This window comes from Arachis ipaensis, chromosome B03, assembly GCF_000816755.2.
Source record: "Arachis ipaensis cultivar K30076 chromosome B03, Araip1.1, whole genome shotgun sequence".
Lineage (NCBI taxonomy): Eukaryota > Viridiplantae > Streptophyta > Magnoliopsida > Fabales > Fabaceae > Arachis > Arachis ipaensis.
Genome location: NC_029787.2, coordinates 34393908 through 34400621, shown reverse-complemented (window position 1 = coordinate 34400621; position 6714 = coordinate 34393908). Strand labels below are relative to the sequence as shown.

The window sequence follows — 6714 nt, the reverse complement described above, 5'->3', positions numbered from 1 at the left end:
GCTATGTTTATTTCTTCAATTTGATTCCATTTTTTTTTTTTTTTTGTTTTATTGAATTGCTTGTTTGAGGTTATGATGAGCAAATTCTCAAGGCTTTTTTCATTTTCTGGAGTTGGTGTCCAAAGAGATTCACATATGGACAAAATTTGAACATTTATGATTCAATTTTATCCGAATCTAAAGCGGTTCCTGATTTCAGGCATGTTGCAATGATATGATTGGATTTTTTAGCTGATTCATGGATGACATATTCAACAGTCTTTTGCGCTTGACAAGTTATATAAGTGATCGATTTATTCAATTCATAGGTGAGTTTTTCTATTTTGTCGCTGCTTAATTGCTCTGTATCACTCGTCAAAGTTGTCAATTTCATATTTGCATGATGCAGAGGATCTGGTACTTAGAGATGCAATCAGATGCATTGAAAATTTTGGGGTCACACCGACGATCTCCTCTTCAGTATGCTGTTCAAACGGCTATACCATAAGCACATCTTGGAAGCCACCTCAATGTGGAATTGGAATCTGTGAAAATAATAGAGCCTCTTACAATACAAGAGAACTGCTTGTAGATACAAGATCGTTAATTGTACATGCCAGTCATATCACTGCAATTGTTCCTTCAATTTGTTACAAAGGGTAACAACCTTACATCTTCATAACTCATATCCAACTATACTACAAACGAATAAATAATAAATTGCATCGATGTAAATTGTGAAGCTTGTACACAGTCTGAAATTTCCGCTATAATCTTTTTGGCTAGTTGTTTTGCTTTGCTAATATGTTGGAAGACAACTTGTGTGTGCAGTTTGACACTCCCATTATATGGAATACAGTATGCTTGGAATTTGGGAATGGCTTCTTTCCGATATTCTTTCTTGTGCATTAGATGTGCTCACGATCAAGTTCATAGGTAAAACAAGGTTTATGAAAGCAATACAACATTAGATTTTAGAATTCAAATTACTTTTTTATTTGGAGATCAGTTCATTCCTGTTATCGTGTTTGTGAATACATCAAGAAAGTGATAACTGGTAATGATTGGCATTCTCAGACTTCTGTCTCGCGTGCGGAAAACCTTGCGCGGTTCCTATGATGATATTGGCTGGTTGCAGCATGCTCCTGGAATGCCTCCAGTACAGGATGGAACTTCAAGATTCCTGGATTTACTTGCTGACATAAGGTCACAATTTTATCTTAGCCTAAAGGCTTAAATTGAAATAGAAATAGAAATAGACCTTAATATATCTTTCCCTCTGAAATGCTATTACTTACTATGTTATTATATTATGTTGCTTATTCAAATGAGACATTCAAAATGTAGCTGGTTGCTTCATGTTCATCACTTTGGAGGAGTTTGTTGAAATAAAACTTTTTCAGTTTGTGTTCTACAGGAATGGAGAGCACGCACTGCCCAACTCATTTGTTTATCTGTTGATTCCAGGTATGTCAAAATCCACACGTAAATTTTATGTACCATTTTAGTTTAGCCTTGAAATTACAATATTCATATGTGATAGGCCTCTTTAGCAACCATGGACCCTTGTATTTTGTTGCCACTAAGAAGTTCTTTTCCAAGATGGGTCTAGCTTGCCATATTGCAAAAGTTCATAGTGAGGTAATTGATCAGTTTATCTGACTTGGTGGATCAGTTTCACTTTCCAATATTTCTTATTTCTCTTTCGTCTTATTAAGGCATCGGTAGAACACAATGCCTTGGTACTCAAGCAATACATTGAGGAGATTTATTGGGGTTCGGGCAAGCCTGTCATGTTACTAGGACACAGCAAGGGCGGGATAGATGCTGCGGCTGCTCTGTCGTTGTATTGGTCAAATCTGAAGAACAAAGTTGCTGGATTGGCACTGGTACAAAGTCCATATGGTGGCACCCCTGTAGCTTCCGATATGCTTCGTGAAGGCCAGATTGGAGACAAAGAAACCCGCAGGATCATGGAGCTTCTAATTTGCAAAGTAATCAAGGTAATCAATTATTTGTTGGCTTCATAGAACAAAAAATTGTTTGGGTTTAGGCCATTTCACATGTCCACAAGGAAATTTTGAATTTTGTGCAGGAAGTTTGTCTCCAATTTTCTTGTTAACACTTAACAGTAAGTGTGAATCATGTACTTTAGGGTGACATACGGGCACTGGAGGATCTCACATACGAGAAGCGAAAGGAATTCATCGCGAAGCACGAGTTGTCCCTCGATATTCCTCTCATATCCTTCCATTCAGAAGCAAGGATTGCACCTGGTGTTCTTGCCACCATGACTCAGATAGCTCATGCAGAACTTCCGTGGCTCCCATTGCCCAAATCAGACCACTCCGACACCTGTCTCGTGTCCGGACGCCAAGTTCCGGTAATGATTCCTATATCTGCTGCCATGGCTGTGTGCGCTCTCCACCTCCAGCTAAGGTATGGAGAAAAGAGCGATGGCCTTGTCACGTGCCGTGATGCTCAAGTTCCAGGATCGGTGGTTGTGAGACCAAACATGAAGCTTGATCATGCATGGATGGTGTACTCTTCAAAGAAGAAAAATCCTACTGAACCTGATGCACGTGAAATGTGTGAAGCTCTGTTAACTTTGCTTGTAGAGCTTCGTAACATGAAAAACGGATTGGAGCAACCTCTTTAAAGAGGTAAGTCTCTCTCTGATTTTTCTTCCTCAAAAGTTCAATATTCAATTTCCGTGGTGGGTGTTCAGTTTTCTTTGGTGCCTAGTTTTACCTTTGATTAGATTCAGTAATTTAGCTCCCTGCTTTCTTATTATAATGTAACGCCATCAAAAATTGCCTACCGGAATTTGTTGCAAGATCCAAGTAAATTGCTACTATTTAATTATTTATTTATTGAGTTCAATTAGGAATCAAATACTTTCAAGTAATATCAGTTTTTACAGATGTAGCCGATGTGATCAGAATGGTCATAGTCGTGCTAAATGCAAAAATCCTAATTCGGGAAAAAATGAATTTTTTTAGATAATTCTGACTTTATAGATCATCACATTTAGAATTGCAATGTTAGTTCTGTCCTAAGTTATGCATACGAAGTGATTCTACTTTGATTTTAGTTGTATTTGTGAAACTCAGCACTTGAATTTTGCATTTTTACTTTGATTTTAATTATATTTGTGTAATCTTGCACTTGAATTTTGCAGTTTTATTTTTATTTTGATAGTGTTTGTGCAAAGCTGCACTTTTTTATGCACTTTCATTATGCAACAGGTTTGGTTTAAGGTTTATTGTGCAATTCTACAAATAAACTACAAAATTCTGCACTTATATTCTGCAATTGTGTACAAATTCTGTAATTTGGATTAAAGTTGTGTAATTCTGCACTTAGTTAATAAAATTATGCATTTCTGCACTAAAATTTTGTAATTCTGCATTAATATTCTGTAATTCTGCACAGATTTTGTAATTCTGCGCTTAGTAAATTAAATTCTGCAATTCTGCACTAATTCTGAGATTCTGCACTAATATTCTGTAATTGTGCACATAGTTAATTGTGTATTTTTTGCACAAATTCTGTAATTTTGCACTAAAATTGTATAATTCTGCTCTTAGTTAATAAAACTCTGCAATTTCGCACAAATTCTATAATTTTGAACTAAAATGGTGCCATTCATGACTAAAATTAATAAAACAAAACAAAAGAATTTCAGGAAAAAAAATACTTCTTATAAAATTTTTAATTAATATAATTTTATTGCAAGTCAAAGATCCATTGAATAATTGTGCATTAACTAAAATTAAACAACTCTAATGTTTCTATACTACTATTCCTTATGCTTTATTGTACAAGTATATTGTAAACAATGACAAGAGTCATTAAGTACACATACATTGCAAAAAGTGTCAGCCAACTTGCTGAAAAATTTACCAAAAACCAAATTATTCATTTAGAATAGCAAAATGAAATTAAAATTGGGACATATATACGTCTATTTGGTGATACTTTTCTCTTTTCACATGAATGAACCAGACAAATCTTTTAGGACTTCCAGTATATCTTTGAAAGACACCTTTCTGTTACTGTCCAAATGATATACTTTGGAAATAATTGCAACATAGACAAACCAGTAAATTTTGGTACCCCTATTCAATTCAAACAAATCATAGACCTGAAATTCCTCGAGTGTGGGCTATGAACAAATTCAAACAAATCATAGACCTGAAATTCTTCGAGTGTGGGCTATGAACAAATGGAACCATAACAATATGAGGCTAATTTTTTTCCATATGAAAATAATTATGGTGTAACTCAATAAAATGGACGTGTATTAAATATTTGCGCTGCAACTTATGTTTTGCTTTGTTTATTTTTTTTTTATGAAACAATTTTAACGGAACTTGCGTTTATAAAATGGGCTTTTTTTTATTATTTTTTGAAATTTAAAAATGCAGGTTGCGCATAGAAAAAGCATATGAATGCAAAAAAATATATACTTCATTTACTCTCAATCTTTCTTTGACTGTGTCTTAATCCAGTATAAATAAACATCTTTTATATTATCACAAATTGTTAAAAAAGTTATAACCACTTTTTTTATAGTTATCATAAAAATGGAGGAATTTTTGGTATGGTTAATTATGAGTCATTTTTTCTTACAATTTTTTAGAGAAAAAAATAAAAGTAATACATAATTAATTTAATAAATAGAAAAAGATGCAAAGAGATAAAAAAAATTAATAAAAGTAGACAAATAGTTGAAAAAAGAGAATGGAATAAGAAAGAAGACGAAGTGATTGGAAGTTATGCGAAATAAGAATAAGAAAGCATAAACCGTGGTAGCCAACCAGGTTTTATGCTCATAGCTTTTCTTCATAAACCGTGGTGACCAAGCACGGTTTTTAGTAGCATTTTTCCTTCATAATCCGTGGTAAAGAACGTTTCCTAAGTGTAAACCGTGCCAACCTCCCACGATTTATGCACAAATTGAAAATCGTAGTTACCTACCACGGTTTACATAATAACCAAAAAGGACACTCACGTAAACGAATTGAAAATATTGTATTTGAATAAAAATCTCACGCCCATTTTAATTGAGTAAATTGCCCTAATAATAATTACTCAAAGCCCGACAAAAACACTAATAATAATAATACCATTCATAATATCAACAAATATAAATTGAAATCAAATTAATAATTTTGCAATTAATCACATTAATAATGTTTGATCATCACTAATTTAAATTAGAGTTTTCCAAACTCATCAAATATTTTTATACTACTTAAAATATTTTTATTAATACATTAATAACAAAAAATTATTATTGTTATAATAAATATATAGTATTATAAAAAATTAATAATATACTAATGATAATAACAATTACTCATATATAACAAAAACACTAATAATCATTGTTCTTAAAACCGAACTGGATCGGTCGGTTCAACTGGATTAACTGGGAACTGGTCATTTAGTCGGTTCGATTGAGGTGTAAAACTGTCTAACAGAAAATCGGTAAAAAAACAGGTCGAACTGACGATTAATCGGTGAACCGTTTGAACCGAACGATTTTTTTCCGGTTTTCAATTTAAAAAATTAAAAAATAAAAAGATATATAAACTCTCCCCCATTTTCTCTCTCTCACTCACGCACAAGACCCACCCCCCCTCTTTTTCTCTCTACTCCACGGAACCCTAGCCCCCTTTTCTTTCTCTCTCCCAGCCAACAGCAGCAGGAGCCATTGCCCAATGCCCAACGCTGACGTCACCGACGAACTCGTCTCCTCAGCCAGCATCCAGTCTCGTCGTCGCCGATCCTCTTCTCCTGGATCCCATCTCCTCGAGTCGCTAGGTCTCATCGTCGAACGTAGAGGGTGCTGTCGCGGCTGGGTGGAACTGACCGTGGTGGCATCAAAAATCGTCGCATGTGGAAGGTGAAAGTATACTCGTCGCTGCCATCATTTCTCTTCCCCTCGCCGTCAGCTCTCTCCGTCGCTGTCGAGCCCTCTCTCTGTCTTCGTTGTTGTTGGCCACCCTGAAATCGTGTCTCCGTCGGTCCGTTTTCATCGTCGATCCCCCTCTCCCGCGCGTCAAGCCTGTCTTCAATCCCCCTTGTGCCTGAGCTCACTTCCCCTTTTCCATCGCCGTCACTTGGATTCCTCCTTCGCCGCCGGTCTTCAATTTAATTTTGCTTGTTTTTGTAGTTTTATTTGGTTTCTGATTTCTGATTCTAAGTTTACTAATTTCTTCTTAGCTTGAGTTTATGAATTTCTGAGTTTGTAAGCAGATCCCTGTCCTGCTTCAGTTTTTATTTTTGGGAGTTAATTGCTATTTTTTTGGATTTGATCATGTTGATTGTTGCTTGTTTGTCTGGGTTAATTGTTGTTTTTCATTGCTGTCTTCTGCATTTAATTTCTGTTGATTGTTGCTGTCTTTTGCTTTTTAGCTTTTAATTTTGTTAATTAAATGAATTAATCAAGTTTTTTTATTCTGTTTTTGTAAGTTTTAAATTATAATTTTGTTCTGTTTTTAATTTGTTACTGCAATTTGATTTCATAATCTGTTTGTTTGATTTCATAATATTTTTGTAATTCTGTTTATTTATTCAAATTATGATTATGGTTGTTCAAAATTTAAATTATGATTATGTTTGCAAATTCATTGGTTAGTGGTTATTACTAATTTATTTCAGTTGTTTGTTATTTTTTATTATTAGGTTATAGATTGAAATTTTATTGAAATTTAAATATTTAAA

General features: G+C 34.2%; 1 pseudogene; it reads left to right on the top strand.

The window, feature by feature from the left end:
• Positions 389 to 2944, top strand: LOC107630259 (annotated as a pseudogene).